The following is a 19,502-nucleotide window of genomic DNA, read 5'->3' as shown; positions in this document are numbered from 1 at the left end:
TTATGGTCATGAACTCTCAAATCTCTCTATGCTGTAGCTTTCTGTAGTTTTTCTTCGTTTAAATAATAATCACCTCCTCTATTCTTTCTGCCAAAATGCACAACCTCACACACTCCTACACTAAATTCCATCTGCAGGCTTTTTTACTAGCTTAACCTGATATGTGCCTCTATTCTTTGTTTCATCCTTGCCTCCCTATCTATTTTTGCCATCCACAAACTTGGCTATGGCACACTCACTTTCCTTATCAGAGTCATTAATATATATTAAAAATAATTGTGGCCCCAGCACTGATATGTGTACGCTTCACTATTTATAGGTTGCCATTCTGAAAATGCCCCCCTTATCCCAAATTTCTGTCTTCTATTACTTAGCTAGTCCTCTACCCATGCTAGTTTACCACTGGATGATGACAACTCAACCTCAAATTTTTGACATCAGTGCTAAGAAGCTAATGGCAGAAGCTCAGAATAAAAGAGATGCCAATTTAAGGCTGAGATGAAGAGGAATTTCTTTTCTCAGAGGGCTGTGAATCTTTGGAAATTCTTGCTGGAGAGAACTGTGGAGCAAAGTCCTTGCCTATGTTTAAGGCTGAGGTAGACAGATTCTTTATCAGTAGGGGAAATCAAGGGTTACGGGGAAACATAGGAAAGTGGAGGCTAGGAATGTCAGATCGGCCATGATCCTGTTGAAGGATGGAGTATTTCTATTGATGGTGTTCCTATTTCTTATGCTCTTTATAGTCTTAAACTGGTTTCCCGTATATATCTTGCTCTATCCTTTATTACTCCCTATGGGGAAAGACTGAGTCTATTCAGTGTTCCTCATCTGTCTGACAAAGGACATTGGTTGTACAGCATATGGAAAGTGAGATGCAAAAAACAACTTTCTACAATCAATGTATCTAACCACTGAAACCACCTTTGTGTATTATCTATGTAGCTGTGTCATTTCAATTTGCTTTTCTTTGTCTTTCATGAGATGGTTCAATTTCCTGGATATCAGCCATTCTCTGCCATCTCAACCAAAAACTAAGCCTTCATGCGTGACTTTAGCCAGTGACACCTTTAAATTACACTGACCAATCATTAATGGTACATTTGCTTGAAATTCTTCTCCACTATTTAAATAGGGTTAGTAGCTCATTTCTTTCACATAAAATAATGGTAAACTAAAGTGCATTCATACAAAAATGTTTCTATACTCATAGTTTTATGGTTTAGTCTCAAAGCCTGAAGCACTCTAAAACCATTTAAAACAGTCAAATCAAATTAATTTGGATAAAGAGTACCAGGTTCTTAAAGTGAAACTGTAATAAAAATATTCAAAATCTAAATTAACAATTCAAATTAAAATCTCACTCTTCAGGCTAGTAATACCGTCTAGCCCTTGCACTGCCTAGTAGCCTTGGACAGGCTGGAGTCTGCAAGGTCCCTCTGCAAGTACACCAACCATGGACATAAGCACAAAAGAAATGTAGCCATTGAGGCCGGGTGACTCTTCAACTGATTGCTGCCTGGACCTGTTAATGGCCACTTTTGCCAGGCCCAGAAACTGACACGGAGGTCTTTTGATCATCACCACGCTCTGTACCAGGTGATGAATGATCAGGTACAAGGCACTGAAGTCCAAACTAAATCTAAGAAGCAGCCCCCTCATAGAGTTAAAAAGGGTTTACAATCTGCCCCATTTCATGCCTGAATGTTGGCATGCTAATTATTGGTTGCAACGTTATTCTCACAGACGTACTATATCACTGTAGTGATCACTGGAGAGGAATGAGAATCCTGACTGACTTTCCTCTTTCTCTGACTAGTTGCAAACCCCTGCGTAAAAGCATTTGTTAAAACAACTAACTTAGCAGAGACTATTGATGGAGGCTGCAATCTGTCTGATCTCCATGGCTTAATGTCTCACTAGGCGGTATCTTTGTTCACAAGGCCATTGGTATAATTAATTTTTATGTATTTTTGCTGCAAGCAGAATGTAACACTTACTTATAATCACTCTCTATGTGATTTATTGCGATGAAAACATGTGACACATGGTGTTTGCAGTAGAATGTGGGCTCATGCTTTGGGTTTCACATGTAATGAGATCAACTCATCAACCAGGCCTTTTGAAGATGATGACTAGATATTATGTGGAATTCTGCAGAGGTAAAGGTGTACACTGATTTTGTGATAATCTCAAGCATTAAACAATGTAGGAAGCTGTGACTAGTTGTTACCATGGTAACGATGTCGAGTGTTAAGGGAACCTCAGCATAACAGTGTAATAATTGGAAATAGTGTAAAATAGACTTAGAAAATGGAAGCTAATACAAATCAGATTTGTAAACTCAGTATGTTCTTATACTTACAACTTGCTTTCCTAAAACAGTATTGTTTTCTTCTTGTTTTTGTTATAATGCAGTTTCAGACTTTCATCGCATTGCTACAGTCGATCAATAGTTATTGTCACTTATTCCACAGATGTATGGTAAAAATGTTTGGGTTATAATCCTGTCTACAATGGATGCAGAACATTCTTAGAAAAGTAAAAGTGACAGCTAGTTATTATTACAGTGACATGATGCCATGTAAACTATTACTATTGATTATAGTCTAGGATCTTGGACATGCAGCAACTTATGGAAGATCTGTTGTATTTTGACATTGCTCTATCAGTACTTAATTCACTTATAATATAACCAAAGTGTTTCAGTCAGTGACCCCTCTCTTCCTGTCAGCTGACTGAATTATAAGTCTAGTCTACTATGCCCTTGGCATTTCGCAGTGCTCAGAGTCAACTGTTGAACAAGTGCCAGGTCTGACGGAAGCTCTGCATTCTGGTTCTACTTCCAATGGAAACTGCCTTGAGACTATCAGTAACTCATTTGATTCTGTTTTTATTTAAATATTTATACAGAACCATGTATTTAGCTATGTGGTTCTCCTAACAGTACCCTGTTGGCAAGATAAAAAATATAAAGTACATACAAAGGCAAAAACAACTTTCTGAACTATATATGATTAGACAATATGCCAGATTATGTTTCAATATAACAATGATTACAGTTGCTTTTATTGTTGTGGCAAGACTATGATGCTTACAATAGCTGAAGATTTTTCAGGCCTCATATCTGAACTACATAAAGTGTGAAGACACGTCCAATTCTGTTTTAATTAAAATGAAGCAAGTTTGTAATTTGCATAAGCAAATAACCTCATGATATAATATGAATGTGAAAAAATCTTATAATTACCTGGTAAATAAATAAGAAGGAACCACACTATTAAAACTTTTCAGTTATCTGCTGACCTAACTATTAGGATTAATCTGAGCTTTTCTATAAGCACAATAAAAATTTAAATAATTGCCTAGAAAGGCTGAATTCTTCTGTTGTAATTCATGTGTTTAAATGTAATACAAGTTGTGTTAGTGTGCTTCATGTCATGAACAAGAAAAGGGAGAATCTTCCTCAGAAATAATGAATAATTGAATTTTGAACAGCTGGAAGCTTGATACAAATTTTAGGGATTTTTGAGTCATAACTATATTTTGTAAATACAGAGAAAATAATTTGATTCCAGAAGCAGCTTATTGCTATCACTGAGCTAACAAGGAGAAAGCACACATTTGTTAAAAATTTACAAAGCGAAGTCAAGGTGTGAGTCAAGAGGAAGAGAAATGTTTATACTTGTTCACCTTATGAATGATGGAAATGTTCTTATTATCTTCATTGTCTATTATCAATCATATGCAGCATTAATATAGTTTTAAAAATTGGTATTAATATATGAACACATACGAAATATTTATTAATCGATTTTTACCTTCATAAAATTCCGCAAGAAAAGATTTATTTTAAGAAATAATATGGTAATTCCTAAAAATAACTACATTAGATTCTGTGAAGTTTAAAATAACATGTTAATTAATCATGCTTTCTATCTACCCATGTTTGTCATCCATATCCCACACTGTGGATGATTAATTCAAAATAGAATTAGAAAATGCTGTGAAAGGCATTATGAAGAGTCCTTGTGTCCTACAGTTTTACTTTCTGCATGCATCTGCTGATGCACAATGCCCTTAATGATCCTCACTTCCTGAAAATATGCCCTCCAGCTAACTTGAAGCTACAAGGCCTGATGACAGCAGTATAATTTGAATATTGGTATCTTCTTTGAAACTTGGATTTCAAAATAGTGGCAGGCGAGTGATGGTTAGTTTTCTTCAAGAAAGGTCAGAAAATCTTTTTTTATTTAGTTTGATTTTGGAGTGTGATGGTACTATGACTTTAAGAGATATGTTTTGTTCTTTATTAAACAAGAGGTTTTAAGACAGAGGTACTGAGTTGTTTCTGCCAAACCAATAAAATAAACAGCTTATGGCACCATGGATTTTTTTAAAAGTTAGAACAATAGAAGCAGCATGAGTGGGTGGAGTCAGGCTTCCATAGAAACAAGAGTTTTAGTTTAGTTTTCAATTCCTGGGGTTTTCAAGTTGGTTGTGGAAGCTGCCACATCTCTTTCTCAACCAGAATTTTCTCACATTGTTCTTTCTTCCTGGATTGGAGAAACACAGATTGTGAGACAATCTATTTTATCAAATTTGCCCTTGTCAAGGATGTGTTTATGTGATTATGGGATGCTACTATGTTGGACCAGTTCCTGTTTAGTGGTAAAATAATCTATTATTCTATTAAGTATTCAAATAGAGTAGGAGTTAGAGCAATACTTCTCACTTTTGTTTCTATTTTAAATGCGTAAAAATAAAATATGTTTTGCCAAAGGCTAGTAGTGTGATCAATGTGTAGTGAATGGAACAATGAGTGATAAACTTCTAATGTGAGAGGTCAAACTGGTACCTCAGACACAAGATAGCAAGGTGTGGAGCTGGATGAACTCAGCAGGCAAAGCAGCATCTTAGGAGCACAAAAGCTGACGTTTTGGGCCTACACCCTTCATCAGAAAAGGGGGAGGGGGAGAGGGTTCTAAAATAAATAGGGAGAGAGGGGAGGCGGATTGAAGGTGGATAGAGGAGAAGATAGGTGGAGAGGAGACAGACAAGTTAAAGGGGCGGGGATGGGCCCTGTGGAGGTGAGTATAAGTGGGGAGGTAGGGAGGGGATAGGTCATTCCGGGGAGGATGGACAGGTCAAGGGGGCGGGATGAGGTTAGGAGGTAAGGAATGGAGGTATTGCTTGAGGTGGGAAGAGGGGATAGGTGAGAGGAAGAACAGGTTAGGCAGGCGGGGACGAGCTGGGCTGGTTTTGGGATGCAGTGGGGGGAGGGGAGATTTTGAAGCTTGTGAAGTCCACATTGATACCATTGGGCTGCAGGGTTTCCAAGCGGAATATGAGTTGCTGTTCCTGCAATCTTCGGGTGGCATCATTGTGGCACTGCAGGAGGCCCAGGATGGACACGTTGTCTAAGGAATGCGAGGGGTTCTACCCCCTGGATCATGACCCCATCCCTGAGCACCAAACCATCATCTCTCAAACTATCCACAACCTCATCACCTCAGGTGACCTCCCACCTACAGCCTCCAACTTCATTATTCCCCAACCCTGCACTGTCTGCTTCTATCTCCTTCCCAAAATCCACAAACCCGCCTGACCTGGTCAACCCATTGTCTCCTGCACCATCAAACGCATCTCCACCTATCTGGATTCCATTTTCTCCCCCTTGGTCCAGGAGCACCTATGTCCATGACACCACCCACGGCCTCCACGTCTTCCAAAACTTCCAATTCCCCTGTCCCCAACGCCTCATTTTCACCATGGATGTCCAGTCCCTGTACACCTGCATTCCCCACGCAGATGGCCTGAAGGCCCTCTGCTTCTTCCTGTCCTGCAGGCCCGAACAGTACCCTCCACCGACACCCTCATCTGCCTAGCTGAACTCGTCCTCACCCTCAACAAATTCTCTTTCGATTCCCCCCACTTCCTACGGAAGAAGGGGGTGGCCATGGGTACCTGCATGGGCCCAAGCTATGCCTGTCTCTTTGTAGGTTACTTGGAACAGTCCCTTTTCCGTACCTACATCAGCCCTAAACCCCATCTCTTCCTCCGTTACATCGATGACTGCATCGACGCCACCTCATGCTCCCAAGAGGAGCTCAAACAGTTCATCCACTTCACCCACACCTTCCACCCCAACCTCAAGTTCACCTGGGCCATCTCTAACATATCCCTCCCCTTCCTGGACCTCTCTGTCTGCATCTCTGGCAACCACCTAGCAACCGATATCCATTTCAAGCCCACCGACTCCCACAGCTACCTGAAATACACCTCCTCCTGCAAAAATTCCATCCACTATACCCAATTCCTTCGCCTCCACTGTGTCTGCTCCCAGGATGAGGCATTCCACTCCCGCACATCACAGATGTCCTCGTTCTTCAAGGACCGCAACTTCCCTTCCCCGCGGTGGTCAAGAACGCCCTCAACCATGTATTCCGCAATTCCCGTAACTCATCCCTCACACCCCGTCCCCGCAATAGCAACCAAAAGAGAATCCCTCTCGTCCTCACATACCACCCCACCAACCTCCAGATACAGCGCAATCGTTCTCCGACACTTCCGCCATTCACAATTCGACCCTTAGAACATAGAACATAGAACATAGAACATTACAGCACAGTACAGACCCTTCGGCCCTCGATGTTGTGCCGACCTGTCATTCCGATCTGAAGCCCATCTAACCTACACTATTCCATGTACGTCCATATGCTTGTCCAATGATGACTTAAATGTACTTAAAGTTGGCGAATCTACTACCATTGCAGGCAAAGCGTTCCATTCCCTTACTACTCTCTGAGTAAAGAAACTACCTCTGACATCTGTCCTATATCTTTCACCCCTCAATTTAAAGCTATGCCCCCTCGTGCTCGCTGTCACCATCCTAGGAAAAAGGCACTCCCTATCCACCCTTTCTAACCCTCTGATTATTTTTTATGTTTCAATTAAGTCACCTCTCAACCTTCTTCTCTCTAATGAAAACAGCCTCAAGTCCCTCAGCCTTTCCTAGTAAGACCTTCCCTCCATACCAGGCAACATCCTAGTAAATCTCCTCTGCACCCTTTCCAAAGCTTCCACATTCTTCTTATAATGCGGTGACCAGAACTGTACACAATACTTCAAGTGCGGCTGCACCAGAGTTTTGTACAGCTTCACCATAACCTCTTGGTTCTGGAACTCGATCCCTCTATTAATAAAAGATAAAACACTGTATGCCTTCTTAACAGCCCTGTCAGCCTGGGTGGCAACTTTCAAGGATCTGTGTTCATGGACATCGAGATCTCTCTGCTTGTCTACACTACCAAGAATCTTACCATTAGCCCTGCACTTTGCCTTCTGGTTACTCCTACCAAAGTGCATCACCTCACACTTGTCTGCATTAAACTCCATTTGCCACCTCTCAGCCCAGCTCTGCAGCTTATCTATGTCTCTCTGCAACCTACAGCATCCTTCGTCACTATCCACAACTCCACCAACCTTAGTGTCGTCTGCAAATTTACTAACCCATCCTTCTACGCCCTCATCCAGGTCATTTATAAAAATGTCAAACAGCAGTGGACCCAACACCGACCCTTGCGGTACACCACTAGTAACTGGTCTCCAGGATGAACATTTCCCATCAACTACCACCCTCTGTCTTCTTTCAGCAGGCCAATTTCCGATTCAAACTGCTATATCTCCCACAATTCCATTCCTCCGCATTTTGTACAATAGCCTATTGTGGGGAACCTTATCGAACGCCTTGCTGAAATCCATATACATCACATCAACCGGTTTACTCTCATCTACCTGTTTGGTCACCTTCTCAAAGAACTCAATAAGGTTTGTGAGGCACGACCTTCCCTTCACAAAACCGTGCTGACTATCCCTAATCAATTTATTCTTTTCTAGATGATTATAAATCCTATCCCTTATAACCTTTTTCAACACTTTACCAACAACTGAGGTAAGGCTCACTGGTCTATAATTACCAGGGTTGTCTCTACTCCCCTTCTTGAACAGGGAACCACATTTGCTATCCTCCAGTCATCTGGCACTATTCCTGTAGACAATGACGAGATGGACCCTACCACCAAAGACATTTTTCCATCCCCACCCTTGTCTGCCTTCCGGAGAGACCACTCTCTCCGGGACACCCTTGTCTGCTCCACACTCCCCTCCAACCCCACCACACCCGGCACTTTCCCCTGCAACCACAGGAAGTACCATACTTGCCCCACACCTCCTCCCTCACCTACATCCCAGGCCCCAAGATGACTTTCCACATCAAGCAGATGTTCACCTGCACATCTGCCAATGTGGTATACTGCATCCGCTGTACCCGGTGTGGCCTCCTCTACATTGGGCAAACCAAGTGGAGGCTTGGGGACCACTTTGCAGAATACCTCCGCTTGGTTCACAATAAACAAATGCACCTCCCAGCTGTGAACCATTTCAACTCCCCCTCGCATCCCTTAGACGACATGTCCATCCTTGGCATCCTGCAGTGCCACAATGATGCCACCCGAAGGTTGCAGGAACAGCAACTCATATTCTGCTTGGGAACCCTGCAGCCCAATGGCATTAATGTGGATTTCACCAGGTTCCAAATCTCCCCTCCCCCCACTGCATCCCAAAACCAGCCCAGCTCGTCCCTGCCTCCCTAACCTGTCCTTCCTCTCACCTATCCCCTCCTCCCACCTCAAGCCGCACCCCCATTCCTTACCTCCTAACCTCATCTCGTCCACCCTTGACCTGTCCGTCCTCCCTGGACTGACCTATCCCCTCCCTATCTCCCCACTTATTCTTACCTTTGCTGGCTCCATCCCCGCCCCTTTAACGTGTCTGTCTCCTCTCCACCTATCTTTTCCTCTATCCACCTTCAATCCGCCTACCCGCCTCTCCCTATTCATTTCAGAACCCTCTCCCCATTGCCCTCTCTGATGAAGGGCCTCACCCCAACACATCAGCTTTTGTGCTCTTTAGATGCTGCTTGGCCTGCTGTGTTCATCCAGCTTCACACTTTGTAATCTCGGATTCTCCAGCATCTGCAGTTCCCATTATCTCTGATACAATTTGAACCTCAGACACATATTTGATTCCTCAAATTTTCTTTACAGATTTTGATGATCTAAAGGAAACATTGATTAATTTTCTCCATTTGAGGCTCGGTAAACTCATCTAGGGTTAAGTAGCCCAATTGACTCAAGTGGAAGTTGAAGCAGAGAGAGTTCTGGAATGCTGTTTTGTGAAAAGTGGAATTCTGCCTAGGAAATGAAGACCTTCTACACAAACCTATTATTTGCAATTCTCCATCTAGTAATGGCACCCAATGATTGCCAAGAGATATTAAAAATAGCCCATGAAAACATGTGTAGGACATAAAAGGGATGTGGAAATCTGAAGAATGTGTTTGTTCGTTCCTTTTCCGTGCCAGGACATCACAAGGACATGATGAAGTTTTGTAAAACAGAGGCTAGAAAACTGTGAAATTGATCCTCCCTAATACCTGGTTAGCTACTGCAGAACTACTATGCAAGTTAAACAACATATTTTCATACTTAGTGACTGAGCAATGAAGAGATCTAACAGGTGTCTGTGTGGACAAACCAGAATTAACATACATGGCATAGATTGGATAATCCTCTCCAATAAAACAGTATCCTTATCACTTAGGTCCAGAAAAACAGCATCACAAGAGAAAAGCAACACCTGTTGGAAAATCATCTAATGAAATCCACTTAAAACAATTGCAGTTCCAGAGCCATGTTAGTGTCTAAGCCTGATGGTTCAACTCCATTCTGTATAGGCCACAGAAAGATTAGTGCAGCAACAATGGCAGATTCCTAATTAATTCCTCACTTAGAAGACTGTATCAGTGGGGCCAGAAGTACAGAATGTCTTACCAAATTAAATTTGTTAAAGAGATACTGGATCGAAGGTGGATAGAGGAAAAGATAGGTGGAGAGGAGACAGACACGTTAAACATCACTATTGGCATATAGTAAAACAAACATGGAAAATGTAAGAGAAGCTCAACAGGTTTGGCAGCATCTGTGAAGAGAAGAATGGAACTAACAATTTGAGTCTGGAATGACTTTTCTTTTGAAAGTTATGAAACTTCTGCCCCCAATTGAACTAAGCCTTTCTCAATGGCATCTGATACTAATGACCTGGGGTAGATGCGTTCCTGTTCCAGGAAATTGGGTCAAGCGCAGAAAATCTAAAAAGCTTAATTGACACCAATGTGATACACTACAGCAGAAGAAGAAATTCAGATTCCTACATACACTTAAACATTTTGAAGCATATATTATGTACTGAATTTAGCCTTTGTGGAAAAAAGCGAAATATCGGAATGCTAGAATTTTTTGTGGAGTCTACTATTACTTAGAACCTGTGCACATTGCAAGGAAAAGCAATATAAATGCTGACATTTTGTCTAGAATTCAAATTTCCTCAGAATTATAGAAGAAACCTAAATAGTGCTCGACATAACAGTAAACAATGTATCTCACAATTGGAAAAAGTATGCTGATAATTGAGCTCCACAATTCGAGAAGGCACCACAAATATGTAAGTACCATACTAAACCACTAAGATGATCAATTTTCCTGTAACTGCTATTCAGGACAGGAGCAAATTACAACGTTCTTTTCCATTAACAAGTAAAAAACTAATTAAAGTGAACATGCTTATTCTTTAACAAAGGGTACTGAGAAAGAATGGATTCTTAATCTATTGCCATATGACTTAATCTATACCCCTTTTAAAACTCTAAATGCACACATTCTCATTCATGAATGAAACAGCCATAAGACAGACAGTTTCATACAGATGGTTGTAAAAATATAGAAAAGGAAAACAAAAGTTTGAAGATCAAAGTCCAAATCACAAAGCTGTGATTTCTCAATTCGTTTTAGCAACAATAGCACTTCTAAGTGATGGAGGTTTTAGTTAAATGATGTGCTGTCAAAGAAAACAAGCCTTGGTAAGTTGTTGCAGTGTATTCTGTGTATAGAACATATTGCAACCTTAGGATGTCATTCATGAAGTGAGGCAATTTATACATTTGTGGATAAGGCATCAACAAATGGACAACTCTGTCTTACATGGTGCCAAGGTTTTGCCATTTCTAAACTTGAAGTATAGCAGTACAGGTGATATAACATAGTTGCAGCATATGGGAGTCCCTTGGATACCGTTGATTCAGAACGATCATGTCTCCAGCATGTTTTTGAAACCTGAGCAGTTTTGACATCCAGCTAAAGGCTAAACTACAGACTTGGTGAAACATCAGACAAGGTTAATGTTACCTGGATTCTTTTTATCAGGAGGCATCCATATAACCCAGAGGGTCCTTATTCTTTGCAATTTTCCAAAAGGTTGGATGTTGTTTTAGCTTGTCTGGATGAGTGTAAGCTGCAAGGCAAATGAGTTAACTGACTGTGGCACTGTGATGGAAAAATCCATCTGAGAGGCAAGAACAAAAAGCAATGTAGTGGGCAATAGGAGACAGTGTAATGTGGGGGAATTAATGTCATTCTCCACAGCAAAGAGCATTCAACCATATGGTTGTGTTACATGACTGGTGCCAGGGTTTGGGATATCTGCTCGGAACTGCAGAGGAATTGTTGTGGAAGGGGAACAATCCGGTGGAGGTGTTTCAAATGGTTACCAAGGATATAAGCAAGACGAAGAAGGAGGTCTTGCATCATCAGTAAAGGAGCTAAGCACCAAGTTAAGAAGCAGGCTGCTTTGTCCTGGATGGCACCAAGCTTTGTGAGTGTTGTTGGAGTTGCACCCATCCAAGCAACTGAGGAGAATTCCATTACATTCCTGACTTGTGCCTTATAGATGATGGACAAGCTTTGGGGAGTCAGTGGTTACTGACTGCATATTTCCAACCTCTGACCTACTCTTGTAGTCACTATGTTTATGTGGTGAGTCCATTTGAGTTTCTGGTCAATGGTAACCCCAAGGATGTTGGGGATTCAGTAATGGTAACACTGTTAAATGTCAAGGTGGAGGGGGCATGGGTGGTTAGATAATCTCTTATTGGAGATGGTCATTGCCTGGTAATTGTGTGGCATGAATATTACCTGCCATTTGTCAGCCCAACCCTGGATATTGTCCAGATCTTGTTGCATTTGAACATGGATCACTTCAACAACTGAGGAGTCATAAATAGTGATGAACGTTGTGCAGTCATCAATGAAGATCCCCATTTCTGACCTTATGATGAAGGGAAGGTCACTGATAAAGCAGCTGAAGATTGTTGGATCTAGGATACGACTCTGAGGAACACCTGCAGAGATGCCCGGAACCGAGATGACTGACCTCCAACAATCACAATTATTTTCTTTGTGCCAGGTATGACTTCAGGAGCTGGAGAGTTTGCCCCCTAATCCCCATTGATTCCAGTTTTTCTCGGGCTCCTTGATGCTATACTCAGTCGAAAGCAGCCTTGATATCAAGAGCCGTTACTCTCACCTCTCCTCTGATATTTGGCCCTTTTGTCTATGCTTGAACCAATGCTGTAATGAGGTCTGGAGCTGAGTGGGCCCAGCAGAACCCAAACTGCATGCCACTGAACAGGCTATTGCTTAGCAGATGCTGCTTTGATAGTGCTGTTGATGGCACCATCCATCACTTTACTGGTGATCAAGAGTAGACTGATGGGGCAGGTTGGATCCATCTTGCTTTTTATACGGGACACACCTAGGCAATTTCCCACATTGTTGGATAGATGCGAGGATTGTAACTGTACTGGAACAGCTTGGCTAGGGAAGTGACAAGCTCTAGAGCCCATGTCTTCTGTATTATTGCAGGAATGTTATCAGGGATCATAGCCTTTGCAGAATCCAGTGACTCCAAACATTTCTTGAAATTATGTACTTGATGTTAAGTACTGCACACAGTATTGGTCATCTCACATAGGAAGGGTGTAAATGCATTGGAGGCAGCTCAGAAAAAGTTTATTCAACTAATACCTGGAATGGTTTGAAGGGTTGAAGACGTTAGCTTGTAGCCATGGGAGGTTAGAAGAATGAGAGGTGGCTTCATTGAAGCCTGTAAGACCCTGAGGGGTTCAGTACAGCAGATGTGGGAAGGATATTTTCTCTGATGGAAGAATCTAGAACTGGGTGCCACTTTAAAAATCAGGGTTGCCCATTTAGTACAGATTAGGCAAATTTTATTCTTTGAGAAACATGAGTCTTTGGAACGCTTCCTCTGAAAAGGTCGTGGATGCAGAATGCTTCAATATTTTTAAGGTGGGGGGAAATAGATTCTTGTTAATTAATGGGATGAATGGTTATTGGGTAGTAGATTTAGGAGAAATGTGAATTCGGGGTTTCAATCAGATTAACCATCATCTACATGAATAGCAAAATGGGCTTGGGGCACTGACTGACTGAGACCCGATTCTGAGTCGTATATTTGTACCTGCCCCTGAACCAGACATTTTGTCCATTTAACAGAGATTTTTCCCTGTGTTTGGAGTTACATCAGATCTGCTGCTGTTTGCTGTGACATTTTCTCATTACATAATCTTCCTGTGATCTTGATAAGGTATATTTGGCTTGATGTCATGTTCTAAAACTGGTACACCCATTTTTAATCTTCCCTGTTAACAATTCCTCTGATGAGCACTCATTATTCAATTGCACTGTAACTGAATAACACTAATTTTCAGCTTAGATTCATCAGTGGCTTCAAAGTCTTCACTGCTCTTTCAGCCTCTCCATTTGATTGAGGATAAACTCATCCCACATCCTGCTTAATGCCTGCCTCCAAAGTGAACTGCCAGAAGTCCTTGTTTATTAGGCCTTATTAGGAGACAATTTTTTGTAAAGATCTCTATTTATTTCTCTGAGACTGCTGTGGTATACTTGATCAGAACTAAATGTAGCTTCACTCTAACATCAAATAAACCCATCAGGAGCCTTTCCTATGCCATTTTTGGAATTGTTAGCATAATTATTAGTTCCAAAGGTGGCAGTGTGTGGCATGCATTTGGCATAATGTATGCCATCTGAAATATTTGACCATCACACTGGTTGTTGTGCTTTTGTTCTACTTTTCTTGAGACTTATATGTCTACCCTGAGCTTCTGTAGGATTTCCCCATTTGTTGACTTTAGTATAACCATTCTATGGTTGTACACAAATGTCTATGCCATGTCTATTGTCAAGTATTGTTTTTGCTTCAGTGCTTGGCCTGCTGGACAATATTTCAGACACAGATTTTGACCTTTACGCAATCCTTCTCAGATTTTTGAGCTTCACAGATTTTTCTGTACATTTGCTCATTTGCTGGCAAAGTGCTGGTTATTGTTATGAAATAAGATTCTTCTTGTTCTAAATCATAGACTATGCTCTGTACACATTTCAGCAGCCCAAGCCTGAATTATTATATGTTTGGAGGCATTTTTGAGATTTCTTTAGATTCCAATAATGTTACTTTCGGTCAATTTTAACATGGAATTTCAGTCTCATTAGGCAATCTGTGAATCTTTCACGCCACCATGTAATTGCTAACTTCTATGTGGTTGCATAGTGGTGCTCAGTCTCCACCAAAGCTTTCTTTGTAAGCTAGTTTTCATGTTTTTTGTCAGGATTGGTCAGCAGTGGGCGGGGCTGTGGAGAGAGATGGTGTCAGGTCAAGTTTTTGGGGTATAAGTAGTCTGAAGAGGTGTAGTTAGGTGAGTTAAGAGTAGGCTCAGTAGAATAGTTACTTAGGAGTTAGACTATACATTTAATAGTTTGACATTTCCTAAATAATTATTTACCTAATTTTTTTTGAACTCTCTGAATTCCTCATTTACATAAATTGTTTTGGAGGTTTTCAAGTGGAGAGGAATTGCCCTGCAGAATCTTCAGTTTCCTGGTAATCTTTCAGAGTCTGCTACAATGGAAATTTTTCCTGACCATGCTGGAATAATGACTGTCTGGTCATCAGCAAACTCAAGCCTTTATCTAGTGCTTTAAGCCATTTCTGCTAGCTGCATTTTGAGTTCCCAGTCTCGAGTATCTCGTGTTGTGGGTGATTATCTCCAAGACTGCTTGCTCCTTATCTCTAAATAAGGCTCTTCAACTCCTTATGTACTGTGACACTCCTTTATTTACATTTGCTCATAGCAGGTTCTCAAATACAGCTGTCTAGCGCAGTGTTTAGATCATGCTCGTTCTTTCATTTTTCATTATCATTTCAATTCTTCATTCATTCATTCATTCATTCACATGTTCATTTTAGACTGGTATCTGTTCTCTTACTAATGTTAGGAGCATTTCTGACTTGATTTGAGTAACCAAGCTGTGAGGTCTGTTAGCTTTGTCATCATTGCACGTTTGCTATGTTTGTAAGATATAGCCATTTGCACACATGACCATCAGAGTTCCATCTGAATTACAAAATAAAAACCGAAAGAACGACTGATGCTCTAAATTAGAAACAAAAACAGAAATTTCTGGAAAAGCTCAGCAGGCCTGGCAGCATCTGTGGTGAGGAATCAGTGTTAACATTTTGGATCCAGTGACCCTTCTTCAGAACTGAGGTAGCTAGGAAAAGGAGGAAATGTCTTTGTTTCTGTGTTTCAATTTTTTGTGCTTTCCTTGAATTTAATTTTACCATGCTTTGGATGAACCATTTCTCTTGAAGAAGTGAAGTAATAGGCCTTCTTTCTTGTTGGGTTTTGAAATATCTTTTTGCCAATTTTCTGCCCACCAACCTGGAATGAAAGCTGGCTATGCCATTGGAGCGATTCAGCAGTAGCACATTAGCAAAGTGAGCTGGGATTGTATAACTAAACTCTTTGGGTTTGGAGGGATATTGGTCACATGCGGGCAGGTGGGACTGGTTTGGTTTGGGAACATGATAGGCATGGACCGGTTGGACTGAAGGATCTGTTTCCATGCAGTATGACTCTAAGGGTTTGAAGGAATATGGACTGGGTGCAGGCAGGTGGGACTGGTTTAGTTTGGGAATATAGTTGGTGTGGACTGGCTGGATCCAAGGTTTGTTTCCATGCTGTATGACTTGATGACATCATAAAGCATCAAGTTTCTCACTTACCGATTCACAAAATGGGCTTTGGAGCACCCACAATGCATATCATTGCACAGAGCTATGACACTTCCCATGTTGTATTGTCATTGAAAATACAAAAATTATGCTAATGATGCAGTAACACTACTCTGTTTTCTTGCCAGGAACGTCTGAAATCATTCGGCATCTGCTCAACACATTTAACTATTTTGGGTATTGCAACCTTAAGAAATACATTTAATAATCAAGTTAGGATGGTAAAATTTGTCAGTTCATTGCATTTCTTACAGCATCTAATCTTCTTATTGCCATAGAAGTAATTCCCTGCAAAAGTAATCAATTGCAGGAGGTAATCTTAAAATTAATTCTCTTGTTTCTAATTCGTCTGGAAATTTAAAATTTCTTGGTCCTGCTAATGACATTTGCCTCTCTTCAATGTGTGGCGAAGTGCCACTGTTTTTTTAACAATTACTCAGAGAAGGAGCCTGTGCTATATCTGTACTGACATTCACAGTAAGCTTCCATCTTTGCTTGAAGGGTGCTCTTTGCATTATAAAATAACAGTCCTGTACTGACCTCATGCAGCAGCATGCCTACTGTATCACCTTTGAACTAGATCTTCCACTTGTCCCTTAATAGTTCAAGAGGAAGTAAAGACCAGCTGGTCCTGCGAGTTTGTCTCATGTTGTTGTGGAGCAATTAATCATCTTACTGTACATCTTGATACCCTCCCATCCTTACTTCCCACCTCACCTGCACCCATTACAAGCTCATGTTGTTGTCAGAAAAAGAGAGAATCTAAACTCAATCTGTGGGGAGAATAATGTGGAAAATTCCTGACAATTACACTTAAGCAAAATGGTTTCAGAAGACAAGTTATCATAAGGTTCAGAGAGGATGAGAACTGCAGATGCTGGAGAATCTGAGATGACAAAGTGTAGAGCTAGATGAACACAGCAGGCCAAGCAGCTTCTTAGGAGCACAAGGACCGCAACCTTCCCCCTGCAGTGGTCGAGAACACCCTCAACAGTGTCTCCGGATATTTCCCGCAACTCATCCCTCACACCCCGTCCCCGCAATAACCGCCAAAAGAGGATCCCCCTCGTCCTCACATACCACCCCACCAACCGTCAGATACAACGCATCATCCTCCGACACTTCCGCCATCTACAATCCGACCCCACCACCCAAGACATTTTTCCATCCCCACCCTTGTCTGCTTTCCAGAGAGACCACTCTCTCCGGGACTCCCTTGTCTGCTCCATACACCCCTCCAACCCCACCACACCCACACTTTCCCCTGCAACCGCAGGAAGTGCTACACTTGCACCCTCACCACCTCCCTCACCCCCATCCCAGGCCCCAAGATAACTTTCTACATCAAGCAGATGTTCACCTGCACATCTGCCAATGTGGTATACTGCATCTGCTGTACCCGGTGCCTCCTCTACTTTGGGGAAACCAAGCGGAGGCTTGGGGACCGCTTTGCAGAACACTTACGTTCGGTTCGCAGTAAACAACTGCACCTCCCAGTCACGAACCATTTCAAGGTACCCTCCCATTCCTTGGATGACATGTCCATCTTGGGCCTCCTGCAGTGCCACAATGATGCCACCCGAAGGTTGCAGGAACAGCAACTCATATTCCGCTTGGGAACTCTGCAGCCCAAAGGTGTCAATGTGGATTTCACAAGCTTAAAAATCTCCCCACCCCCACTGCATCCCAAAACCAGCCCAGCTCGTCCCCGCCTCCTTAACCTGTTCATCCTCTCACCTAACCCCTCCACCAACCTCAAGCCGCACCTCCATTTCCCACCTACTAAACTCATCCCGTGCCCTTGACCTGTCCGTCCTCCCCGGGCTGTCCTGTCCCCTCCCTACCTCCCTACCTCACCTCTACAGCCTCCAACCCCGCCCCTTTAACTTGTCTGTCTCCTCTCCACCTATATTCTCCTCTATACATCTTCGCTCCACCTCCCCCCTCTCCCTATTTATTTCAGAACTCCCCCCATCCCCCTTTTCTGATGAAGGGTCTAGGGGCAAAACGTCAGCTTTTGTGCTCCTAAGATGCTGCTTGGCCTGCTGTGTTCATCCAGCTCCACACTTTGTTATCATGGTTCATTGTTCAATACTAATCTCTATACTACCCCAATATTGTCTCAGTCTGAGACTTGTTCATTTCCTCTTTGAGCACTTGAAGTGGATGCACATTCATTGCACAAGCTGATAACTTGTTCCTGAGGTTAAAAGGAAATATCTTCTGATGTGTAAACTATTCTACACTTCCTTCATCAGGCCTCTCTGCATTTTGAGAAAGCTTTAAAACAATCACAAAGATACAACTAAATCGTTTGTCTCTATGACATTGAATTTGTTATAAAAAAACATTTGTCACTGATCAGTTGAGCAGTTTTTGCAGATAAAAGCACCAGTTAAAGAATTAGTTGCATTTGAAATAATGTTTCTAGACATAAAGTAGTTTTATCTTCTGTTTCTATTCAATTAACTGCAATCTATTGTTCCCTAAACTATGCACTGAAGTGGATTATATCTTGCAATGGCACATGTCTAGTTTCCATACTGCCCATCTGACTGTAATTTTAACAGGAAGAAACACTGATTGATAACTGCTTTCAGGTTTAATTACCCCAAAACAGATTGACTGTGTAGGCACATAGTCTAATCACAGTGCAATTTATGTTGCCAGTATTTTAGAAATGTCAGGTACTTCAAAGCACATTTCTACCACTTCTTTTAGTGGTTACTGGAAGGAAGCTATTTGAATTTCCATGGCTTCAGAGAAAAATTGCGCTCCAATCATTTCAACAGTTCCAAATCTATTACTGAATGACTGAAATAGTGCTATTCTCTGATCGAAAGTTTTGCTTCAGTGTTATTTATTTAAGTTCCTTGCCATTACAGGCATTCACCTGCTTCCACACACATTGATTTCTATATTATAGATGAGACATTTATCTAAGGACCTTTCTGGTCATTAAGAAATCTGTAAAAAAAAAGTCCTGGGGGCAGATTCTTTTAGGGGTCTGATCGATTTGGGGCGGGATTAGATGAGAAGTCCAGTGAGACCCATTCCAGCACTTCTACTATTCACTGGCAGTGCACACTGAAAGAACAGATATACACAGATGGGATTTTAGGAAGGGGGCATGGATGGTTGGAGCAGTACCAGCACATTCAGACTAAGGCTGGAAGCTGCTGACAGTGAAGTACACCGTGTGTCCTTCCATAGTTATGCGAGCATGCTCAGCCATGCCTTCTGTCCTGGACACCAGTGGCTGGGGTGATATGAAGTATAGGTTATGTGCACCTATCTACCAGGTTCAGAGGGCGCTGGTCCAGAGGCAGCTTCTGGGATTGATGAATTGTATTTTATATATGGTTCTGCCCCTGTTACTTTTCCCTATCTATTTGGATGAATGCACTCAATACCAACACCACATGGTCCTCTCC

The 19,502-nt window shown here is 41.8% G+C and overlaps 1 long non-coding RNA gene across 1 annotated transcript in view; it reads right to left on the bottom strand.

Moving 5' to 3' along the window:
* LOC132210541 (uncharacterized) overlaps positions 1–19,502 on the bottom strand; it is a 162,081-nt gene that overhangs the window by 37,332 nt on the left and 105,247 nt on the right. The gene's annotated exons all lie outside the window — the stretch shown is intronic.

This window comes from Stegostoma tigrinum, chromosome 1, assembly GCF_030684315.1.
Source record: "Stegostoma tigrinum isolate sSteTig4 chromosome 1, sSteTig4.hap1, whole genome shotgun sequence".
Lineage (NCBI taxonomy): Eukaryota > Metazoa > Chordata > Chondrichthyes > Orectolobiformes > Stegostomatidae > Stegostoma > Stegostoma tigrinum.
The sequence above is the reverse complement of the archived record's forward strand: the minus strand, read 5'-3'. Positions and strand labels throughout refer to the sequence as shown.